The sequence below is a fragment of the Felis catus genome, chromosome F2 (genome assembly GCF_018350175.1).
Source record: "Felis catus isolate Fca126 chromosome F2, F.catus_Fca126_mat1.0, whole genome shotgun sequence".
Lineage (NCBI taxonomy): Eukaryota > Metazoa > Chordata > Mammalia > Carnivora > Felidae > Felis > Felis catus.
The window spans coordinates 69,598,354-69,624,577 of NC_058385.1; the positions used below are offsets into that span (position 1 = coordinate 69,598,354).

Genomic DNA, 26,224 nt, shown 5'->3' on the forward strand with positions numbered 1-26,224 from the left:
AAGGTCTCTGAGCCTCTTTTGTTTGAAAATTATTGTTTCCTGCAACCCTCTTCAACTTCATTACAAAGTCCCTAACAGGAATATCTGCACGGTAGTTTATGAAGTACCTATCACCTGCATTTGTTGACTTCATCTTTTCAGTAATCCTATAGAGTGAGAATTATTATGGTTTTCATTTTATAGATGAGAAAAGTGAAGAATTGAAAGTACAAGTGCCTGCCTCAGGTCCCACACACCTGTTGGAGGTGTCTGTGGTATTGCGGTGAACCAATCACTCAAACTTCCTCCCTTCAGTGTTCTTTACTGTGGGAGCCATGCTCCTGGGATCATCATCTAAACAGAAAATAAACCAACACCGTATAAATAACACATAGACTCCCAATATCTCTCAACGTGGAACTCTCTGGTAAGGAATCGGGAATGCAGGAATGCCCCAACCCTACCACATTTTCCAAGCACCCCTCTGCGTGGTTGTCAAGGAGGATGAATGCACAAGGACCCATGACGAGACTCATAAGGACCTAGGTCATCCTGACCTGGTGTGGTGCTCTGAACTCTTAGTGAGGTGAATGGAGGGCTTCTGCAACCCTTTACATGCCATTGCATTTTAATCCCAAATGTTACCATCAAACCACAGAAGGTAGATGCAAAAGAGCAGAGGGGGAACACAAGAAAGCGCATCTAGAAGGGCTTTTCCTAAGGAATGGAAAAGAGGGAGGAGAGAGGCTCACACTCAGGTGGGTAACCTTCCATCAGATGGCGCTGCCCTTCAGTGACCAACCTGGACACCGAGTGGGGCCAGGCCTAAGACGAGGCAAGCAGGGCCCCATCCGCCCAGAATGGAAGGAGGCACAAACCCTCAGATTCCCACAGGTGCAGGGTCACCACCTGACAGTGAGCACCTCTGGAAATGTTGCACTGGCTAAGCCTTCCTTGCCTCACCCTAGTCCTGATACTCAGGGTCCTGAAGCCAAACCCATTAGACCAGTAAGTTCTCTTCTTATGGAGGATCTAGGTAAGAGAAGATGGGTGGGAACCTTTATCTCCCCACAGTGCTAAAGGTGGATCTTCTCGTTGCCTCTCGTTCACCATCCCTCTAGACTTTCAGCCCTTCACACAATTTAATGCATGTGTGGATTACCTGGGGATCTTATCTAACCATATTTTGATTCAGCAGTTTGGGGATAGGGCCTAAGATTCTGAATTTCTGACAAGTTCCCAGGTGATGTTTATTTGTGTCAGTCAGGCTTACCACTCTCTGAACAGCAAGGCTTAGAAATGATGGTTCTCAAGCCCAAGTGATAACTCAGGCTAATAAATTCAGTTGCACAACCAAATCAGCCTAAAGCCAGAACAGAACAACTGCGGGAAGTGGGGCATCTGTGCGAGGCACCTGGAAACAGGAACTCGGGAGCCTGAAGCAATAATAAGAACATATGCCCATGGATATTTGCAGAAATGTGATGAGACATAAGGTGCTTGAGGCCAGGTCTGATTCAAGTGAGGAAGGCAGGTTTGTTCAGACTGTTTCCTTTCTCACCTGCTCTCTTCCATGTCCAAGCACCCTATCCTCAAGAAGGATCTAGTTGTCTCACACTAAGACTCAAATGGCCAGTTGAACCCGTTAGGCACCTTTGCACACACAGCTCTGTATACCCCTGACAATTTATGTGTGCAAATAAGGACTGATAAAGACTATAAGTTAATTTAACAGCAATTTTCAAAAATGATGGTAACATTAGGCACATAAATCTATACTGTTATGGAAATAATTTCTATTAGATGTGTATCGTCTTATTCAAAAATAGGCTATTTGCACAAAATGCCATGATTGCCATCCTAGAAGAAGATACATATTTATAGATATATCTATATACCTATATATCTATATAGGATAGTATGTCTACATATAGATATACACACTGGAATTTATACAGCCAGTGAAAGTCTTTGGGCCTTCAATAAGAAATTTAAAGTTTTAAAAACAATCTCATATTGACAAAAAATGATTGAGTGCCTACTATGGAAAAAAGATCATGTGAAATGTGATAAACTGTGCCTGATAGTATATTTTCCCACTCCAGACCCATTCATCTTTGTATCCCCAGTTTCCAATAAACTGTTTCATATATAGCAGATAGTTTAACATATGAATACATTATTAACATACAGTTAATACATAGTTTATGCAGATAAACATGGTGTTTAACATGAGAATACATTATTGAAAAAACAACAGAGAAATAAATGGAAATACCGTAGTACCAGGTACCAGGTGCTCTACTTTGGAGCAGTATTTTAGCCAGGATTGGAGGGAGGAAAGATGAGGTAAAATCCCTAAGAGTGAGATTCGGGAAGAACTGACCAAGGAATAATTTTTTAATACAAGTGCTTGGACATGTAGGGTAAAACTCTAGTCCTCCCGGTGAAGTAAAATTCAGACAGGAAGTGGGAAAGAAGCCCAGTTATTCTGGCTGGGGTTAAAGGAAGGCTTCAGTGCACTCAGCATTCCACTATTTAAGGTTGACACAGGGCACACACCAGGAACTGTCCATAGGCAGGAAAACCATTCCTGACCTCATGTGTAACCAGGCTGAGGTTCCATGGAGACGGCCTGACCTAGTCAAGATGGCCTCTGGAACTGTTTATTTTCTTCCTTATCACTATCCAGCTTCCTATATATTTCACTTCCCCCATCTACTAGAACATGAACTCCATGAGGACAGGGACTTTTGTCTGTGTCACCCACTCTTAGATACTGAGCATCAAGAACGGTGCCTGTAACAGAAAAGGTACTTGATAAATATTTACTGCGTAAACGCATAATGGATGAGAGAATTAATGTAATAACAAATTAATGCAAAAGTGAAGTAGATGGACAGGGGCTTCATTAGAGGATTTCAGTACCTAACTTGGAATGAGGAAATGACTGATGTAGAATGCCGTGATACGGTCGTGGCCTTGGAAGAGAACACAAACTAATTGAGGAAACACGGTGGAAATATAGGAAGGGTTAAAATAATGATACAAAGATTAAATAGCAGAAAATGATAAACATTTACAGCATCTCAAATCTGGTGATTTACTTGGCGAATGAAGGTAGAAAATGAAAGGACGGAGTTGTGTGGAGTGGCCCACAACAGAATTTTGAGAGGTGAGATTTGATGTGGTTTTGAACATTTTCCATGGGTCTTTGGCATCTTTTCCAAAGAGTCAAACTCATGAAGATCAAAGCCACAAAAGTCCACTCTCTGACAACGCTATCTATTTCAGCTTACAGCTTGCACGTAAATGCCATGTAAAAAAAAGGCTGTCTTCAAAGTCATATGACTGGACCAGTTTAGCTGAATCCCGAGGTTCACGGATTATTTACATAGAAAACTGTTTCAAGGAACAAGGGAGCTCAACATAGAAATAGTGTCATCAGCACTCCCTGAGCCCAGTTCTCCTTACTTTGGGCCATGTAGACTTCCAAAATAACCTGGAGAGTTGCTCAGCTTTACTCCTTGGGGATAACTTGGAGTAAGTGGGCCTCCAATGTCTTTGTGCCAAATTTGTGAAGGAGAAGAGATGATTAGTTTTTGTAGGCAGCAGTTGTTTGGCTGGTCAAAATCCTAGTCCATCACCTCAGAGGTAGTGAAAATAGCCCATGCTCAGCACAGAGATGGGGCCACCTGGCCCATCCAGATTCACTGTTGCAATTTGCCGTTGACCCTTACAATGTCTGCCAGCATGGGAGATGCCGAGTAGGGGGAGGGAGTATCATTAATATTCCTTTCCTCAGAAGACATCGGCATACAGATAGATACACAGGCATTGTCAGTTCCTCTTTAAGAACAACAAGATGCTCTTAAAATAATTTCTAAGTTGCTTCTTAGTAAAGCCATTATGTCCAAGATAATCTGTCAAATGCTCAAAAGGATATTAAAGTCAAGCTTATCTATAGAAGAGAACCACTGTGCATAGCTTTCAAGTCGTGCATAACTAATGGCTACATCATCAAGATAGTGCCCTCTTCCAGGGACCAGAGAGAGAAAGCTTCCTTTTTGTAGTCAAAGGAATTGGTCATGAAGACTCGGTATACCCAGAAATAATACAGAGCTATGTTACTGTCCTCACTACTTCTCCTATATGGAAGGAGTGAAAGATAACTTACCAGGCGGTAATGCTGATAGAAATAATTTCATTAGCGGGCTACAGAAAAGCAGCTATATTAATTCCTTAATTGGAAATACTCATTGCTGGAAAGTTGAGTGAATTTTCATATTAAGTTCATTTGAAATTCCATTGTAGTGTTCAATCTCGTAGAGGTAAAAGAGCCAAAGTTGGCTAAAGAATGCAGAAATGAGCAGTGTGAGGTAGGCTGTGACTAGTCATTAATAAGGGATAGTGAGGAAGGTACCAGCTTTTACCTTCAATTTTAATTTCTCTAAAAGCATTTATACATGTAGACCTGTGGGGTTTCCTGTACATATGCAGCAATTTATGCCCACTCATATATACAAACTTTACAATTATTAAAACTAAAATTAACTATACACATTCAGTTATGCCACTAAAGTTTGCACTGTGAATTGTAAATGATAGTAAGTGAAAGGTATATTAACTTTTCCAAATAACTTTGAATGAATAAATGCATGAATCAACTAGTATTGGATGGTGATCACGAGTGAGGCCGTTATTGCCACCTGGTGGCAGCATACCCTAATTGAAGCATTGGTTTTTGAGGGAAATCGAGAAATCTAAATATCTAAAGTGACCGGAATCATATCACATGAGTTGATATCACACGAAGGAAGTACCAAACCGTCAGGAGCCCCTGTAATTTAAGTACAATGTTTGTGTTTTTATTTTCTATCTCAAGTGAAGAGGACAGACTACCTCCTTGGTCTTTGGTACAAGGCTGGTTTCCCTTAGGCCCTAAGAGTGTTCATTTAATGAGCCACAAATCCATTTTACCCAGAAGGTGTCCCCAGGCCTATGTTATCACCATATTGACTAAAAAGGTTTAATTATGTCATTTTTATGGTGTGGTAGAAATAACATTGGCTATAGATCTAATCCAACAGTGGATTCTAGAAATAAGTAGTACTCTTTACCCCTCAAAAAATCTGCAGTTCAGTGGATACATGCACATACTTATTTACAACAGATTATTTTATTAAACGAATCCCAGTGGCCTGGCCACAGTTCAGACAAATGACATCCTTCACTCTGGAGATGGAAATAAACATCGATATTTTTGTTAGAGCTTCCCAGGGGTTTCAATGTGCAGCCAATGTTGAGAACCACTGAACTGGAGTAAAGAGAAGGGTGAAAAATGGGCCAAGGAAAGATGATGTTCATGCTTGAAATTAGAAAAATCTGTGGCAAAGCCAAATATAAAATTCAAGTGTGAATGAAAACCACACAGCCACAAAACAAATGCCTCTACCTCCAAAATTCTTCAGAAACTCTGAAGAATAATAGAAAGTAAGCCTGTCTTAATTGACAACTCTCTGCGCAGGCACTTTTTGTATGTGTTTCATTTAATCTTCACCCACAAGGTAGACTTTATTATCCCTGTGTCCCTTACAGTTTCAGAAACTGAGGCAAATGTAGATTAGCACAAGGTCATAGAATTTGTAAATAGCATGGCATGGATTTAAACTTCAGACTGTCTGACTCCAGATCTCATGGGTATTTCCATGACACCTTGCTGAGTTCAAATTGTTTGAGAGGGAGACTAGCCATCAGACTTCCAAGGTTCTCCTTTGATACGTTGACAATTTCTTCTTGAGCCTGACAAACCACTAGGACTGAGGCTTTAACAGGTTTGGAGAGAGACTCAGCTCCGTGATTCATATGACTCTCCTTTGTCTCATCTCCCTGTTTATCAGCCAACCTAGCCAAAGGAACACTATAGTTCAAATGCAAAGAAAGCAGTGGCTTCCAGCTGATCAGAAGATGAATCAAAGGCAGATTTTTCATGGGAATTTGGTAGAAACAATGCCTTTTTTCAACCATAAATAGAGTGCCCCAGTGGTTTCAAACTGGTAAGGTGTGGTGTCTGATCAACTATCTCCTCTATTTTTGGACTGTATAGAACCCTCTGGACTTGCCCAGACTCCTGGGCTATTTCACTTTATCCTACTGTGTATCCCGATGATCCAGTCAGTCAAACAGTAAAACAAGACATCCTGAGCGTCTACTGGGGACGCTCCCTATAGACCCCTGGCACGGTGGGTTTGTGGTCTGGTAGAAGAAAAACCCTATGCACATGTGCAAATCTAACCATGTCACTTCCCTGCTTAAAATCCATCTAATGGCCTTCCTTTGTGTTCAAGAAACCTGTCTTTGACAGGTCCTGAAAGAGTCTGCTTGATTTGAACCTTGTCCATTTCTCCAGAATCTTCTGTTACCCTCTTCCTCTCAGTCTCCTAAGAATGCATTCTTCCCTCAGCCAACCTTTGCCTAAACCTGTCGCTCTCTGCTAATTCAGTCCCAGTCCCTAAACCAAACGTGGGTTATTAGTAATTTATTGCCATATAACAAACCACCCCCAAACTCAGTGTGTTAACGTCCCCGCCCCTTAACAGGCTAGTGATTCTGTGATCAGCAATTTGTGCTGGGATCCTCTGGTATCTGCTACAGCTGCTTTTGCAACGGCAGGTATCTGGCCTCTGGACCAGGCTGAATGATCTAAGGCAGTGTTGTTCACGGCTGGAGCAAGGGGTTAGCTGGTTGGGGTCAGAGAACTCAGCAAGGGCGGCTCTTTCCAGGGGCCTCTCATCACCCGGTAGGCTAGATGGGACTTCCGTTGGTGTTCGGAAGGTTGTGCTTCAAGGGAGCAAGAGGAGAAGTGTCCACTTCAACGTGCAACTGGTTACTTAAGTCAGAGGCTAGCCCAGATTCTGCGGGTAGGGAAACCAATTCCACCTCTTGATGGGGGCGGCTGATGGTTTTTTATCTACACCACCTGACTGACTAATGCTCCCGCTTCCTTAGATGGCCGTTCTCATTCTCCTACAGGAAAGCATTACTCTGAAGCACTGGATGGGATTAGATCCCCTGTTACAGGCTGTCAAATCACCTGCCCCTTGTTCTTGCAGTATTTCTTAGTTTACGAGCAAATACTCATTTGTGTGATCGTTCCATTAAATCTGGCTTCCCTCCTCAACTATGACCTCGATGAAGGCAGGGACAGGGTCTGTGCCTTCAGTATGTACCACAAAGCCAGGCCCAGAGTCTCCATCCAGTAAGCAAGCACTTGCTGACCGAACACAGCACAGGAAAGTCAATTGGCAGTAAAACAGCTTAGGAGGTAAACGGCCACTTGGGAGTCGTCGAAGGAATTCATCAGGTTGTGTGACCACTTAGCCTTGGGTTTTCACATCAGCGAGTGTTCACATCATGGGTGCCCGTGAATGCCCTCAAAAGCAATAGGAGATCACCGATTGAATTTTTACTGAGAAATAAACAGGCATTTCATCTTCACGTATTTTTAGTGCATGAAAAGTCACAGGTAAGCAGGGAATTATTAGCTCCTATATTGATTCATTAACATTAGCATATTTTAAAATACTGCCCTAACTCATCGTGTGCCATTTATATATAAATAAGGAAGGGTAGATGGTAGAGAAAGACAGAAGTCTTAGGCCAACCACAGACTCTTTGTAACCCTCAGGTGTCTTTTTTTTTTTTTTTCAGCAGGTGGGGAGAATTTCCCAGGGCTAATCTATCATGTCAAAAATACCCATGATCTGTCAGTTAAGCCCCTGATATTTTTAGTGCTGGAAAATCTGTCAGAATGACCAAAAAGGCTCACATTTACAGAGTGTAAGAAACAAAACCACGTGGGTAGACCGAAATGAAACAGTCATTAGTAGTAAGTTTGAGGTTGGTTGCTCTTTAAAAAAAGAAACAAACCAGTGTCTTCTGTTTTTCCAGTGCTGTCAGTCTATAGGGGCCCCTTTGTACTCTCTGAGAATCAGAAATGTGCCAACCCATTTCTGGTTTCTTGCCATTGTGTTTAAAATCCGGATTTTACATATTTAGGGTATTCACCTGGGTAACCTCTTCAGTGAAATTGAGCTAAGTTAAAAATAGTGCACTTTCAGAAACTCGGTGCTCGTGGGTTACGAATGATTGCCCATCACGCTGTTCCCACCAGGGCAGATGACATCTCTGGTAAATCCCGAAACATGAGACACTCTTTTTTCTCATCTCGTATTATTCTCTTTTTAATTTCCTCTATCTCAAAATATATCCAAAAGGACTTCCCCATAAACACTGTGACAGAAAGAAGTTTCAAAAAGCATGAGAGAGTTGCTTTTTTTTTTTTTTTTTTAGTTTTTATTTAAATTCCGGTTAGTTAACACACAGTGTAAAAGAGCATGAGAGAGCTATATCAAAGAGAACTCGTTTGCACTAAAGATTTAATAGATCTCTGGGCAATAGGCTTTCAAAATTTTAGCATTATGTGGATCGGATATGTAGTAGTTTAAGCTCGACTGTGGTAGCAAACAGATCCAAATTTGCAAGGGCTTGGCACAATAACATTTTTTTTTTTGTCATATCAGTATGTAACACTCCAGCTAGGTGGCAAATGAAGAGCATGTTGAAGGTTTGCGGGTGGAGTGGCTCTGCTCCACACTCACTCAGGAATCCAGGCTGATAGCGATTCCGCCATCTTGAATATGTGGTTTCAGTAGTCATCTGGGGCTGCCACCACGGGCCGCCAGAAGAGGACAGGGAATAAAAAAGGATGCATGGTGATGGCTCGTATCATATTCGTTCACATTCTGTTGGCCAAAGCTCAGTCTCATAGCCACAGTAAACTGCAGGAGAAGCTGGGTGAGGCCATGTCTGTAAATGAAGAAAAAAACAGGAAGATGGTAAACAGTACCTGAAACAAAATATTGGCACACGAAAAATTCAAAGCTCTTACTAAGAGAACGCTGTTCTTCAATATTATCTCCCATTGCTTCTCAAAGTGTCCTTGATCTCACCTACTAGACCAGCTCTCACACTGTCCTCTAAAATACAGTATTTTTCCAGTCTTCTTGTCTCTAGCTTCACCATCTCTTCAGTCGGTGCTGTATATCGTGGTCAGGGCCCCTCTTCTAACCCATAAATACGATTGTCTTTGTATTTTTCTTTTTCAGTAGCTCCCAGTTATTCCATGGATGAGGTGATACGGCCATGCTATACAGGCTCCTTCACAATCCAGCCCTTAGACTGTATGGTGTAGAGGTTGGGAACACAGACCTGCAACCAGATTGCCTGGGGGTAGCTTCTGAGCCACTCACTGGCTGTGAAACTTTGAGCCAGGCTTAACATCTCTGAGTTTCTTTCCTTATCTCTAAAATGGGGATAATACTCACATCTAACTCACTGAGTCTTTGTGAAGTTCATCGATTTCCTGTATGCAAAGTACTTGGCATACCCCATGCTTGCCTGAATGGTCATTGTTCTGTGACCTCACCTTCCAGGATTTTATCCCACGGACGTTCCAGTTCAGGTGTACACAGCACCGGGGAAAGCAGTGTCCTCACAGAGATAGCAAATCGCTAATACAGTGCTTCCTATGTTCCAAGAGATGTGAGATAATAAACTTCCATTGTTTTAAGCTAACGTCTGAGGTTATTTGTCCCAAAGCAATAGACAAGGTTGTGAAAGGTCAGGTCTAATTTATTTACCCTCTTTGTATCTAAGTTTCTTACAGCCCCTGAGTCTTCATTTATAGAGGTAATACCCATTTTGCCAAACTGTTGTGAGAATTGTATTAAATTATCACCTTAGACTCAACCGCATATTAGAAGGGATACGAAAGTGTTTAACTCAATGCCCGGTACTTAGAAAGTACTTAGTTAACATTTCCATCTTCTTTCTCCTGGAATAAATCACTGCAGGCTTCTCGTTACTACCAGCTTGGGTTTCTAGCACTCAAGATGGATTCTTTAATAGATTCTACGCATAAGTATCAGCCCCTATATAGGTCTCTATCTGAAGACTTAGGAGAAAAAAGATATTTTCTAGACTGATGCTAAACATTCTTGAACAGCTTTGAGAGGAAGCTGTCTCCAGTCCTCAGTGTCTCACCCCAGGATTTTTCAATGTCCCATTTCAAACCACTACAGTGAATGTAGTGCAAATGTAGAAGGACTTGGTAGTTGTTGGTGACAAAAGAAATGCAACAAAATTTGCAAACTCAGGAAATATGCAAATTTGAAACAAAGAGGGACTTCACCCTGTCGTGAAATGCCTCAGGGCAGCGATTTACTAAAGAGGATGTGCCGAAGGCCCAGCCCCACATGCCACTGGGGCTTCTGTGGACCAGGCTTTTACAGTTGTGAGAAACTGGATGCTGGTCGACCTTTTTAATTTTCTGTACTCACAGCCTAAATAATCAACATTGCAAGGGCTCAGCGGGTTCATAATTATCAGTGAAACAATGAATCTCTTGGGGTTTAGCTGATGTGTCCTTACTCAGAGCATGTGAGTAGAGTGGGCAAGAGGAAAATGAAACATGCAAAGGGGGCAGTGCCTCTCCTTCCCGGAAGGCAGTCCATTTGGAGAAAGAAGCTTTAATGCTGGCAAGGAATCTAGAGGGGTCTCCTGTTCTTTGTGTTCTTTGCCAGTGTCTTCTCTCAAGCTCATATCAGAAGTATGCTTCCAAGGGAAAGCCACAACAATGGTAATAATAATAATAGGTAAAATTTATGAGGTACGTATGTGTCAGAAGTCAACACAGTTCTCAGAGAACAGTATGTATATGTGCGCGCGCGCACACATAGCCATTATCTATATTTTACAGAAGAGCGTACAAAGGCACAGGGATGTTGGTAACTTGACCACAGTTATACAGCAAACACATGGTATGGTATCTTCATGAGTCTAACCCAGGCATTCAAGTTCTCAGGCCTGCCTTGCTGATGTTAGCCAAAATTATTAATGATGAATTATCAAACAGGAAAAACACCCTAAACACTTCATACCCTTTACGGTTCACTGTGTTTTTCCACATGTCACGTCTCATTCTCTGGTGGATCCTAATCATTCCCATTTCACAGCTGAAGAAGCCCAGTCAACAAGAGCCAAAGTGTCCTCATCACTCAGTGAGCGTTGGAACCAGGAACCCCATATTTGCCACGCAAGCTTTACCACAAACATCTTCTGATAGTGAGAGAGTTGCTTGACTTCTCTAAACCTCTTTGAACCAATTTCCTATAAAATGGGAATAATAAGAGTTTCAACCTCATGTGCCTACTGGAACACCAAATGGGATTAGACGTATAAAATGGCTAGCAGAATTCATGGCACACGGAGCGTGTGTGATAAATGTGTGTTACTGTCATCAGTAAAACCATCTCCATTATTAGCAGACTTGATTTTTTTTATACATTGCTGGGGAAAAAAAAATAGTGGATGATCCCTCAACAGAGTTTCATCCTTTCAAATATATACCCCCTACTCTTAAAACTACTTAGAAGTTCTTCTAAGTTAGACTTTGAACAAAGAAAAATTCTGCTCTGGCAGGAAGCTGGTGAAGTAAAAAGAGGAAATTTTACTTTATAAGCACTTTTTCTTTCTCCGGGAGGTGGACACTAAATGATTTGTGTGTGCATTTGTCTATGCAGCTCTCAAAATTAAAATTCCTTTGAGGGAACCATTGAAAACCAATCATTCAAAAAGCTTAAAAAATGACATCTTGAAGAGCTCCTTGGTGCTAATCCATCAAGGTTAGCAATGATTCAACTGTGATTCTTTATTCAGATTCATCTCTCCCACAATATTCAATGCCATCAAGCCTTGCAGCATCGTATCCCAATGAATGGAGATACTAAGAAGAAAGTAAGGTGGACAAGTCGGAGGAGAACACTCAGATGAGCCCACCCTAGCTACTCTTGAAGGAGAAAAAGAAAAAGAAAAAAAAAAAAACTCTCTGGAAAGAGTGATCACTTAACCTTGACAATTTCTTCACTTAATAGTGTACTGATAGGATCACTTATCTCAAACAGCTGAAAACTGGATGAAGTTTACAATCAGCCTTTCTAAATTATTGGAAACCATTTTCAGCAATATTCCTCATGTAGCCCTTGGACTAACCCTGCAGTTGGAGGAGTATCACGTTCCCATTTCAAAGAGGAGAGGACGGAGTCACAGAGAGGTTATTTACTCCAGATCAAGTCAGTAAGACCAAGAATCAGGAATGATAGTGTCTTCTCCAAATCTCCTGTTCTTCACATTATTGTTCATATCTAGAGAATGCTTAAGATTAATAACAGCTCAATAATAATAGATAAATGTCCTTCTATAAAGTCTAAGGCTTAAAAGTTATTTATTACTTACAGAATAAATTAAATGCCAATCATTTCACAATATTTATTGAGCACATTAGGCCAGGGGTATATATGAAATATAAGGCCCTGTGTCTGTTCATTGGGATGAAAATAGAGTCTAGTTGGAGAGATAAATATAAGCCAGATAACAAACCAAATAATAGTGTGTGGAAATCAGTCATTACTTTAGACCATCTTTTACTAAGCTGTAAGGCATCTTATTAGTTCTTCTAGGTGTTAATAATAGGTCTGCCTTTAAACCTGAAACAAAATTGAGTGTGGTTCGTGGTGGGGGGACATGCTATGGAAACACAGCATACATCTCTTATTAGAGATTCACTGAGTACTGTAGCCCATCCCAAGTTCCTGAAGTCATACAAAAAACTAAAAACGTGGTTACCTTTATCAAGCCAGGATCTCTTAAACTTTTCATCATGAAACAGGTTTACTCAAAAAAAAATCTCATTAAGGAAATAGTGTTGTAGAGCACAGTCAGTGATTCTCAAACTTGAGAACACATGAAAGTCATGTGGAAAAGTTGTGAAAATACAAGTTCCTTGGCTCTACCCCCAGGAATTCTGATTCAGGAGCTCTGGAGTGTAGCCTCAGAACTGGCATTTTGTACAAGCTCCCAGCTGATCTGATATTACAGGTTTGAGCACTAAATTTGAGAAGCATCTCTACATAACAGTTTCAAAATGTTTTTGTAGAATGCTAGACCCTTACTGTTGACTGAATTGTGCCCCCATCACCAACATTCATATGTTGAAGCCCTAACCCTCAAGTGATTACATTTGGAGGTAGAGGTTTGGGGAGGTTAATTAAGGTTACATGAAGTCAGTTATAAGATGGAGTCCTTATCCAATAGGATTAGCAGCCTTATTTTTTTTTAGAGAGAGAGGGAGAACACAAGCAGGGGAGAAGGAGAGAGAGAGAGAGAGAGAGAGAGAGAGAGAGAGAGAGAGAGAGAGAGAGGAATCCCAAGCAGGCTCCTCGATAAGTGTGGAGCTTAATGCAGGGCTCGATCCAAGGACCCTGGGATCATGACCTGAGCCAAAATCAGGAGTCAGATGCTCGGCTGACCCACCCAGGTGCCCTTCGTTGGTGGCCTTAATAGAAGAGAAAGAGACTTCCCCTGACCTCTGCGTCTGTGCTCATGTACCAAGGAAAGGCTTTGTGAGCGTAGAGTGAGAAGGTATCCATCTTCAAGCTAGGAAGAAAGCCTTCACCAGAACCAGACAATGCTGACACTTTAGAGTGTCAGACTCCTAGCCTCGAACAAACTGTGAGAAACATGTATAAGCCACCCAGCCAATGGGATTTTGTTACAACAGCCCATGCCAACTAAGACAACTCTGAGGCCCCTGATTTTTTTTATAGTATTCGCAAATACATATAAATAGTCTCACACACAGAGTTGCATCCCTTTAATATGACAGAAAAAATACCTGATCTAGGCAGGAAAGAAAGAATGAAGAACGTATTTTTAGAAGTCCATAATTCAAACTCTATGTCTACAGCAATTAAGATATGTAACTTTGAGCATGGATAGGAGGGCATTTCAAATTGAGGGGAAATTGGGCACAAAGTTGAATGAGCAATGTCATAGGGTATGCAGGGAAGAGCTATTTTGCTTGGCCGGAGATGAGAAGATGGAAGTTGTATGTAAGGAAGGACGTTCTTAGTTGAAAACAACAGGACACTAGGAACAAACTAGTTGGAGTAGTAAAGGGAACGTATTGGCTCACATCACTGAACTATCTAGAGACATAGCAGGTTTCCAGTTAGACTTGGTCCAGTAGTTCTAGCCCTTCTGGAATGGAAGCCACGGGTAGCCAGAGTTTTCTATTTCAACTGCTATCCTCCTGATACCTGGTAAACTGCCTGTGTTAGGGTAGGCATTCAATAAATTCACGCTGGGCGGAACAAATGTTCTCCAAGGCCTGATTTCTTTCAGTGTCACTCCTGGCTCACAGTTTCTACTTCTTTCTTAATCTGACTTGCCTCAAAGGCAAGTGGCTGTTGTTAGCTTCCATATCCTAAATACTTCCTTTTTTCATACCTGTGAAAGACAATCTGGTTCTTCTCCAAACCGATTGTCTTCTTCTTCCCAGGTACATAAGTAGTCTACGTTTCCCAGCCTGTGTAAAACCAGGTATGGCTATGCAACAGTTCTAGACGATGGGATGTGAGCCACAGCGATATTCACTGCTTGCAGACTTTGCCCGTACAGGCTCCCAGACACAAGCCCTGCACTCTTTCCCAGACTCCTGCTTGATGTCAGTGAAAGCTATCTATTGAAGTTGGCAGGGCCATCATGTTTAAGCCCTTATATATTTTTGTTTTTGGTGTCGCATTTGTTGTACTTGCTATTACAGCAGCCTACCTTACCTAACAAAAAAGCAAATAGAAGTAGAGAAGAATAGGGGTGCCTGGGTGGCTCAGTCGGTTAAGTGTCCAACTTCAGCTCAGGTCGTGATCTCACCGTCCATGAGTTCGAGCCCCGCGTCGGGCTCTGTGCTGACAGCTCAGAGCCTGGAGACTGCTTCAGATTCTGTGTCTCCCTCTCTCTCTGCCCCTCCCCCATTCGCACACTGTCTCTGTCTCTCTCTCTCAAAAATAAATAAACATTTTAAAAAAAGAATTTTAAAAAGAAATAGAGAAGAGTAAAGCATTTTGCTTGATGTTTCTCATCAGAAACACTGATATCCACTCTTTCTAAACCGACTTAATTTATGTGACCATCCCTGAAATAGGCGCTAAGTGAAGGGAAGGGAATATGCTGATTGACTAAGCCAAGATCACATGGTCCAAACTTGGAACTGAGTTTTGGTGTCAGTTTCCATAGAACCACATGGACACCCAACTGGAAGTCAGGCTCTGTTGACAAGGAGGAAATATCTTTCAGAAAACAATGACAAATACCCATCATAAGTCAACAAGCTCCAAGTTAGGAAAGACTTTCCATTAAGGAATTTGGATGTTGTTTGGTAGCCAGTTGGAGGCCACTGAAATATTTTAAGCAAGGGAGAGACATTGTCAGATTTTTTTTCAATTATAAAAATGCTTTAGTATAGAGAAAATTATAGAGAATAATATAAAAGTCATATACTCACTACCCTGCTTAATCAAATGTCATACTTTGCCAAGATTATTTAAATTAAGAAAACATTATAGATATGGTTTAAACATACTATGTGCTCTGCTTCTAACACATCACCCTCTTAACCGTAACCACTTTATGACTTTGATAGTTGTCATTCTCATGCATGATTTAATACTAGTGCTGATTTCTATATATACATAAATGATTATAGAATTGTTTTTGTGTTTCTCAGTTTTATATAAATGGTATCAAATGATTAAAATTTTCTTACAACTTGCTTTTTTTAACTCAATCTTTTTCCAAGATTGGCAATGAAGATGTTTCTTCAGATCATTCATTTTGACTGTAATATTATTTTTCATTGTATGAATATGCCATGGTTTATTTATATGCTTTCCTACAGATGAACCTTTCTTTCTTCCATATTTTGCCCCTAAACAACACTGTTCTAAACATTCTTATATGTTTCTCATTGTGTATATATGTGGAGTATCTCTAACATATTCTGGGGTATATTGCTGGGTGAAAGGTTATGCAAGGCTTTAATTACCCTAGATGTTATACCAGCTTGGTTGGTGTAAGAGTTCCTGTGGCCCTTCCTTCACCAGATTCACATTTACACAGGGGTGTATGACCTATGGGTCAGACTGACTGATAGAAGAAAATCATTGCCAAAGCCGATGTGAGAGATACTGAGGGTCTGAGGTACATAGACATCATAGAGATAAGACAAAAGAGGAAAAAAGTTAACATGTTTAGGAACACAACTCATGGGAGTTGGCAATGGATTATGGATACATGTGAAAGGAGATGGAACCAAGAATGACTCTTCAGTTTCTAGATTGAATACAAGGAGGAAACTTATGTATAGTTAGGCTGATGATGAATTCCCTTAGAACATGTTGCCTTTGGAGGCATGGGAGGAAACCAGAAAGCATCATCCATCAGACACTTGGACATTTAGGTTTGGGGACTGAGAACAGATCAACTCAGAAAACAAGACGTGGAATTGCCAAACTAAGTGAAATTCAAAGAGTTGGGCTGGAGAAAGTATGTAGACTCAGGAGATAAGTGTAGTGAGAAGATACCCTTGGGAAACATTAATATTTAAAGGGGAATGAAGGAAGAAAGGACTATGGAGAGGAAAGACTAAAGGAAGAGCCAATGTGTGTGGTATCATGACAGCTAGAGGAATAGAGTTTTAAGGAATAAGTGGTCAACCACATTAAATGCAGCAAAGAAACCAAGAAGGTAAAACTGGAAATTAAACAGTATGGCAGTGAGGCCATTGAACCCATATGAAAGACAGTTGCAGCAGAGTAGCACAGGTGAAAGGAAGGAATGAACCCAGAAAATTGGACTTCAGAGTCCATGTATTTAACCACTATGTTATAGTCTTTCTATCCTTAGGGGAAAAAAAGTTCATCTCATACCACCAAAGTTAGACTCATCAAGGGGTGCCTGGGTGGCTCAGTTGGTTAAGTGTCTGATTTTGGCTCAGGTCGTGATCTCGCAGTGTGTGAGCTCAAGCCCCGCATCGGGATCTGCTCTCAGTGTGGAGCCTGCTTCAGATCCTCTGTCTCCCACTCTTTCTCTGCCCCCCACTCCCCCCCACCACTCATGCTCTCTCTCACTCTGTCTCTCTCTCAAAAATAAATAAACGGTAAAAAAAAAAGTTAGATTAATCAAATCCTTCTGTGCCATGTGGTCACTATTTTCATCCTTATAGCCTTACTTGGGAAACTGAAGAAAAAGGGTTAGGAGAGCCTACAACATAAAAGGCTCACCTTTGCTCTCTTTTTTGATTTTCTCCATTGTTGGTAGAATGAACGCTTAGAAAATCATGGGTTAAACATGTGCCTGAAAATGAAACCCCATGATTATGAATTGCAAATCCTTGTAATAGAAAGACAATTGGTGCTGACATGTGAGTACCATGGCTTGGGACTGGGAAGGCAGGTGACCTAAGCTCACTAAACCTGATCACAGACAACATAGCAATGATCACAGCATCCCTTCTCTATCATGGGGTTGCCCTGAAGATCCAGGGAGAGCCCACTGTATTAAAATCTTTACCACTGCTCCTGGCACATTACAGGGCTCACTATGTGGCAGGTCTAGGTGTCCCTGCCTATCAGTGTTGCTGGAGGAGGACCAACGGCAGCCTTCAGATCCCTGGATGTGGACCGGGAAGAGCTGGGATGAAGCTGGCAAGGATGAAGATCTGGCAAAGACATCCTCCACTTGATACAGACTTAACTTTCAGTCAATTCTCTTAGGAGCTAAGAAGCGAAAGTTGAACTTAACTATCAAGGAACATACCAGTTGTTAACTGGGCCCCCAGGAGGAAGTCAGCAAGCTCTACCACATCTAACAACGCCTACTGCTGACAGCCCTTCCCCCAGGTCAGGCAGCTCTACCCCTAGTTCTTCTGTGCCCCAACTGGGGGAAGATGAATGGGCACCAAGAAGAAACTATTTCACTTCCTTCCCAGAGTTGAGAAGGGAATGAAGGAATCAGCTTGTATTGGGCATCTACTCTGTGCTGGCTGATTTACAGAAGTTGTGCACTATTATCCCCACTATACAGATGAGAACACTGAAGCTCAAAGACTTGTTCAAGACACACATCTGGCTATTAGGGACCCAGGATTCAAAGTCATGTCAGCCTGATACCCAAGTCCCCATTCTTCTATAACAACATCGATCTCTGAATAGTCTAGGTTGAAAATCATGGGTCCCACGTGAAAGGAGACTGGCTTTTGGAACTTACCTTCTTAGCAAGTCTTCCATCATCACATGCTTTGCCTTTATCTTCTGTGCAACCTCAGCACTTATTGTTGGGCCCTTCTCTAGGAGTTTGCAATCCAGGAGGAGAAATGAACATGGGAGGAAATAATTTCAAAGTCATATAGTAAATGCAAAGCCAGAGTAAATGCAGTGGGGACTGAAGAACTGAGGACTGTGAACACCTAAGCCAACAGGGGGATTTGCAGAAACCTCTCAAGGAAAATCCTCAGAGTCCTAAAGTGTACGTGCGAATGGAAGCAAAAGAAGGGGGACAGGGGAGAAAACTCCAGAGAGAAGTTAACAGCACAGATAAAGGTAAAGAGGCATAAAACAGCCTGGACATTTGAGTCTTTGGGAAGCTGAACTAATAGATCAGTTTACAGGAGGTCCTGTACAGGCTAAATTCCAGGGGTTTCTGTAAGATACAGGCAGGAAAACTTGCATGGGATATTTTAAGAATATTTTAAAACTCTGGTAAACATTTCATTAAGCACTCCTCTCTTAGTGGCAGAACCCATGTCATATCAAGCCTAATAAAATGTACTCACATCGCACATTGACACATTTATTTAACAAGTATTTGTTGAGCACCTATTGTGTGCTAGGCACTCTCTTAGTCCTCTGGCATCCCAACGTTTACAAAAATTACAAACACACTGCTCTACTTGGAATCACCTTCTAGTGTGAGCAGACAATAAAGAAAACAAGTGAATTATATATTATGTCAGAAGATGTTTCATGGGAGGAAGTCAGAAGTGCTAAAGGAGGGATTATAATATTGATAGAATGTCCATAGAAATCTCACCGGGAAGGTCATGTTTGAGCAAACACTTGAAGGAGGTGAGGAAGTTGGCCAAGCTAAACTGGGGGAGGAACGTTCCAGGAAGGGATCCAACCAGTGCAAAGACTCTGAGGCACACATGTGCTTGGCATGTCTGGAGGCCAGTATGGCTGGGGAACACTGACCAAGGGAAAAGGTGAAAGGAAATGAGGTCAGGGGAACAGTAAGAAACAAGAGGTTCTTCTGTAAGTGGGGATTTGGTTTTTCACTAAGAAGGAACAGAAGCCACCAGGTGTGGTGGGGGGAGGGGGGGAGGGGACTGGATGTTTTGAACAGAGGATGATATAATCTAACTCAGGTTTACATGGGATTATTTCAGGGCAAAAGTGGGAGCAGGAAGGCCAGTGAAGACACCGTTAAACAATCGTGACAAGAGTGCAGGCTTGGACCAGGGAGCAAGCAGCTTAGGTGAAGTGGCCAGGCTCTAGGTGTGAGAAAAAGTGGGCAGAAGAGAATGGTATCAGGGAGGAGCCAAGACTGGCCTGAGAAACTGGAAAGAAGATACTGGAGTTCTGTTTGCAGCTTCATTTTCCTTTAAAAATATTTGAAAGAATTGTACTTTGAGTTTGATTCATATTTTTTTTCTATATGTTCTTGTGATCTAAGCTATATTTTAATGTCAACAAAATTGGGTTGCATTGAATTAACCGTGATATTACATGTGATAGAAATTCTATTAACATCTATTAATTTTTAATGCTTCATTTTTATTTTCAATTTTTGGAGCTCTATATTTATTTTTGGGGTCTCAGGCCACTAAAAAGCTACTAGTCCTAATCACTGTTCTTTTATGGGTGATGAGTAAAACACCCCTGCTTGCACTCTTACAGTTAGAAGTCGAGAGCAGAAAGCATAATAAAAATAAATGTATGCATTTTTAATTAATAGGGTTTGGGTTCTAAATCTCATGTAAATTATTTCACTTAATTCTCATAACAACCCTATGAGATACATACTATTAGTGCCTCTGTTTTAAAGATGAGGAAATTAGGGGAGCCTGGGTGACTCAGTCTGTTGAGTGTCCAGCTTCAGCTCAAGTCATGATCTAGTGGCTCATGAGTTGGAGCCCTGTGTTGGTCTCTGTGCTGATAGCTCTGAGCCTGGAGCCTGCTTCGGATTCTGTGTCTTCCTCTCTTTCTGCCCCTCCCCTGCTCATGCTCTGTCTCTCTCTCCTTCTCAAAATAAATAAACATTAAATTTAAAAAATTTTAAAGATGAGGAAATTGGAGAATAAGAGAGGTTGAGTAACCTTGCCCAAGGTCACAAAGCTATGTGTTCACTAAGCTGGGATTTGAGTCCAGGAAGCTGAATTACCAGGGTCATTGGGTTCTCTTAACAAGCCCAGTGGTTTACAGTCAGGAGTGGTACAATCTCAGGAAGCATTTGAAAAATGGAGAGTGAGGCTCTCAGCCCATTCCAACGACTGGAACACCAGTGTATCTGGGAGGAACAAGGAAGATAAACATTGTCTAGCCAGTAGAACCTTTATGCCATGAGGAAATGTCCTTCCTGAAAGGCCAATAGTGTCCCCCCAACTTTAAAAACACCAAGGCTAAGCCATTTCTTCACTTGCATTACCCATTTCTACCTTATGGGTCAAATGTTTGGCATTGGTGAGTTTTGCAACCCTCTCATGTCTCCCTCTGCTCTCTGTATTTGCAGTCATCTCTGCCCTGAGCTGGCTGTAAGAGTCAAATCTTGTCACATTGGTTTGGGGTGTGGGCAAACTCTTTCAGCTGTCCTGAAATTCTAGTTATTAAATATTACTCAATGTAAGCAGAACACTGGTTGGGACTTGATGGTGTTTTCATTTCAATTTCTCTCACAACAATACATATTCTCCATGTAAAACTAATCAATGTCACATATTTGGGAAAATTATGAATGAACATAGGGCATTAAGTCAAAGAGAATGAGGTAAAAATACGTAGAGTGGCCTGAAAACGTGCTTTGAGATAGGCAATCTCGTAGACTGAAAAGTTAAGGTCACACAACTAGTAAAGGACAGAGTCTGGATCTAGTGTCAGATGTGAGTCCACAGCCCATGGTTTGACACTACATCAGGTTTCTTCTCAGTACTGGGATTCAGAATCCATTACTGGATCCTTTTTTTTTTTTTTTTTAGAAAAAAAATTTTTTAGATGTTTATCTACTAAACTTTTTTACTAAAAATTTTTACTAAAAATTTACTAAAAATTTTTTTTACTAAAATTTTTACTATATTTTTACTATAATTTTACTAAAAATTTACTGAAAATTTTTTAGATGTTTATTTACTTTTGAGAGTGAGAGAGACAGAGCGTGAGCAGAGGAGAGGCAGACGCAGAATCTGAAGCAGGCTCCAGGCTCTGAGCTGTCAGCACAGAGCCCGGTGCAGGGCTCGAACTCACGGACCGTGAGATCATGACCTGAGCTGAGGTCTGACGCTTAACTGACTGAGCCGCCTGGGCACTCCAGAAGAGCTGGATCCCAATCGTAATTCTGCTGTTATCTGGCTGAATGACACTGATTGGGTCATTGTAACTTCTCTTGAGTCTCAATATCTACATCTATAAATAGAGAAAGCTAGAACACTAAAGCCCCTCCTGTCTCTTCCATTCACTGCTTGTGTAGGCTTTTGCTCCATAAATGGTTTATTCTGCTTTAGGGAAACAAACTTTGTCCTTATGTTGTGGTCAGACCTATTGCTCTTAACTGCTGTAACTGCTTCTCTTTGTCGATGACTTTGTACTAAGCCAGACATGATGGGTACGTAGGCTTTGGCATTTTAGCTAGGTCTGGCACAAAGAATCCACTAATAGGTCCACTAGGCATCTGAGGCCACCGGGCTATGTGTCATACCATAACAATTGCAGTTAGGTAGGGATGAAAGTTGGCTTTCATGATTTGGGACCAGAATTTGTGAGAGAGCAGGATCTTGAGTCAAGCAGGCATGGGTTCATATCCCAACTCGGCCATACTCTCCTGGGTGTGTAATCACAACCAAACCTGAATTTAAATGTCACTTTCTCAAAGAGGTTTCCCAGAGTCTCGCAAGGTAGCTTAGTCCAGAACACTGCTTTGGCCCCATGATCAACCTCATCATATTTAATAGTATACAGTGGGTACTTAATAAATACTTTGAGAATGAATGCTGAATCAACGTCTGTTGAGTAAAAAGTCATCTGACCTTCCTCAGTCTCAGCTTTGCTCCTATGAAATAGGCCAAAAACAAAAGCAGAGTTCTTATGAAAAAAAAGTCAAAATGCTTCACCCACAGCAATAGTAAACATGGTTACAATGTTAGATCATATAATTATAGTCTGAAATAAGCTAGTTTGAAAAGCAAATCTCGGAGTCAAGTGAGGCTTTTTCTAGTTTATTGAACCTAGAGTTAGAGGGGAAAAAGAGGAAGCTAAAATTTACTGAATGTCTATGATGAGCCAGGCACTGTGTGTAATAGGGTGATGCACGTGTAATACTTGTCTACAAGTATGAAAGCGTGAATTTCCAGAGGAGGGAAACAGGGTCCTGAGAAAAGCAAGGTTTGCTCTAAATTTTCACACACTGCAGTGGGCCTCTTTGCCTTCTTCTTTTACGTTGGAACTTTTGAGGCCACTACTGTTAGGAGGAAAAAGTGTGTGATGCTTATCTATGTTCAGAACTAGAAAATGCCCTCTTCCGCTCCCTAGGTTGGCCCTGTTGTTGTTCAGGTGCTGCCTGTGAGCAGACACCCACAGAAGACGGAAAAGATGAATCCGCAGATTGCTACACACACATGATCATCTAGGTGAGTGGCAAACACTACAGGGTTGGTTCTACCAATAAGTTACCACCCCATTTCGGGATGACCACGCCTTTCTCAAAAGTGACAGGGGCAAGGGGTAGGGGAACATCACCCAAGGGAATACTAAGAGGACAGCTGGGTTCTGTGGGTTATTTCCAGCATAAGACTCAGAGTATCCAGGTTGTTGCCCAAGATCTATGCTTGCTAGGATCCTCTGAAAGCCTGTTTTCTCACCTGCAAAATGGGTCACTGAACATCCACATGTTTGCATATTCGTATTTGCATTCACTGAATATGCCTACAGCAAACATGTGCTATTGATATCAGAGACTATGCAAGACACTTGAATACACAGATCTGATCACTACAAATTCCTGCACTGAAGGAGTCACCATCTAGTGAAGGAGAAAAGTATGAAAACAAATAACGAATTTAGCAAAAATTCAAAAATTCTTACTGAGATATAGGAGGAATGTTATGTGATCCCAGAGGAAAAAGAGAACATCTCATTCTGTGCAGGGTAGAAGTTTTAACTAATGTGAAGATAGTTAAATGAGTCTTAAAATATGTGTTAGAATGTGTCATATGAGCAGGTAGAGAAACATATTCAAGGCAGAGAGTGTCCTAAGACAGTGAGTCATGAAATGGCACAATGCCTAGCCTAGACCAGCTACGTTAAGTATTTGTCTTATGAATGAATAAATGTATGAATGAATGAATGAACATTTGGAGAAGCATAAAAAATTAATTGTTCCTGTATGGATTGTGTAAGATTTAGAGAAGATAGCAGGGGCGCCTGGGTGGCTCAGTCGGTTAAGTGTCCGTCTTTGGCCCAGGTCATGGTCTCACAGATTATGAGTTCAAGCCCCACATCGGGCTCTGTGCTGACAGCTCAGAGCCTGGAGCCCGCTTCAGATTCTGTGTCTCCCTTTCTCTCTGCCCCTCCATGGCTCACACTCTGTCTCTCTCTCTCAAAACTAAATAAACATTTAAAAAGCTACAAAAAAAAAAATAGAAAGGATAGCAGAGTAGAGATAGGAACTATGGGAAAATTTGGGATAACCTTAAATATCTAAATGAGTCGTTTTGACATAATTGTGTTTTTCTAATCTAATTTTGTCTAGCAATTGACTCAAGCTCTTGTTTAAATTTCATAGTATTCTTCATACCTTTGAATATCCCCCACGTTTGAATCATGAATGATGGTTTAGTTGGGGAAGTTGAAAGCAACTTGATACGACTATAACTAATCAAGCAGCAATGTCATAGTAAAGGGCTACAATTTTTAATTACATGTTTATCTATTAGTCATTCATTTACTACTTATTAAGTATACATTTGTCACTAACTCATTTATTAATTTAACAAATCTGTGCTAAGCACTTACTTCCCAGGCATTGGTCTAGGACCTGGGCTTATAGTGGTGAACAAAACAATCATGCTTTCTGCATTTATGGAGCTTATAGCCAGTAGGTGGAGAGATCAGATAAGTGTTCAAATCAGTATATCAAATAGAGGTAAATACAATGAAAGAAAAGAACAATGTGCTAGAGAAACTAATGAAAGTGGCTGACCGAATCTAAATTAATTGATGATGTAATGTGGTAAACATTATCTCCTCCTGTAGCAGACATTGCTTATTGCCTATCTATCGGACAATTCCCCTTTTTCATTGCTAAGAGCATCCCTGTTCGTTCTGAGATGACAGGATGCACAGCTCTAGTGGAATCACTATGGCTGATCTGTGTTTTCCACGGTAAACCCCTCTTCTTTTCCAGCTGTTCATTTTCCAACCTCTCTTATAGCTAAGGTTGACCTGTGATAGAGTTCCTGCCACTGATACGTAGAAAAGGTCTTCAGGGGAGCCTCTAAGAGAGATTTTATATCTTAGCAAAAGAGATCAATACTAGAGAAAACCTGCCCTTCCACTTTTTTCTTTGTTGACATCTTGGAGGGGAAGTTGTCGTGTTTAGAACTGCAGCAGCCATGGTGGTCTTAAGATAATCAAAAACCAATAGTCTGAGGATGAGTAGAAAACCTTTGGTCCTCAATAATGTTTTTTTTTTCTTTTGCACTAAGCTTAAAATCAAATGCCTCCAGATACCCAACTGTATTGGAAAATTAAACATATTTTTAAACCTAAGAATGTAGCTTTTTTATTATTGACAGCTGAAAGCCACAAAATTATAGGCTAAAAAAAGATGGGTTGTGTCTATTTTTCAAATAGATTTCCCAGTGTCTTCCAAAGTGCCTGGCACATAAGATCCACTTAATAAACACCTGTTTAGGGGTGCCTGGGTGACTCAGTTGGTTAAGTGGCCAACTCTTGATTTCAGCTCAGGTCATGATCTCACAGTTTGTGAGATTGAGCCCTACATTGATCTCTGTACTAACAGCATGGAGCCTGCTTGGGATTCTCTCTCTCCTTCTATCTCTGCCCTTTCCCTGCTCATGTGCATGCACATATGCTCTCTCTCTCTCAAAAGAAATAAATATTTAAAAAATAAATAAATAAATACATACATACATACATACATACATACCTGTTTAATGAGTGAATAAGGCATGGAAGGAATTAATGAAAATTGCATGGGTAGTAGAAGAGTATAGAAAAATCAATTTTGAGATAGTCTAACCTCCATCTATCGCTCCTTCACAAGGTTAGATCAAGGAGTCACGTAGGGCACTGGACACAACCCTACTAGAATAATTAACTCAGTCCTGAGTAATAGAGGTTTGTTAATACAAACACAAGATCTGTCCCACCAAAAACTGCTCCAGAGGCAGTATTCTTTCTCTTGGGCCAATTATAGGGTCAGAGAAATTGGGTTTTGTCTCTTCAACCTCTGTATTTCACACTATATTTTCCTCACCTTCAAACTACAGATATCATATGTCTCTCCCTATTAATACTTATGGCTAATATTATACAAGTCTTGGGTAGAGCAATAAGGTAAGAAAAAGAAATAAAAGGCATAGAGATTAAAAAAGAAGAAGAAAAACTGTCTTATTCCGACATGGTATCATTGTGTAGAAAGGAAATCCAAAAAGAATGTACAAACTATCAGAGCTAATAATGGAATTTGGCAAAGTCATTGGCCACAGAGTTTATATTCAAAAATTAATTGTAGTTTTTTGCACTGAGAAAATTGGAGACAACGTTATAAACAGTAACATTTACAACAGCAGAAAATATCAAATTATTAGGACTAACTGCAATCAAAGTTTCCAAGACCTCTACACTGAAAATTGGAAACCATTGCTGAGAGAAATTTAAAAAGACTTGAATATGTGAGGAGATTTACTGTGTTTATGGTTTAGAAGACTCAGTATGTCTAAGATATAAATCTTGTCCAAGCTTATCTACAGATTCAATCCTATCCCAATTAAAATCTCTGA

General features: G+C 40.9%; 1 long non-coding RNA gene across 1 annotated transcript in view; it reads left to right on the top strand.

Moving 5' to 3' along the window:
- Positions 1–22,841, top strand: part of LOC123383199 — a 484,670-nt gene extending 461,829 nt beyond the window's left edge. The window contains exon 5 of the long non-coding RNA XR_006592690.1: positions 22,731–22,841. This is a non-coding gene — a long non-coding RNA (uncharacterized LOC123383199). The remainder of the gene's footprint in view (positions 1–22,730) is intronic.
- Positions 22,842–26,224: the final 3,383 nt, after the last annotated feature.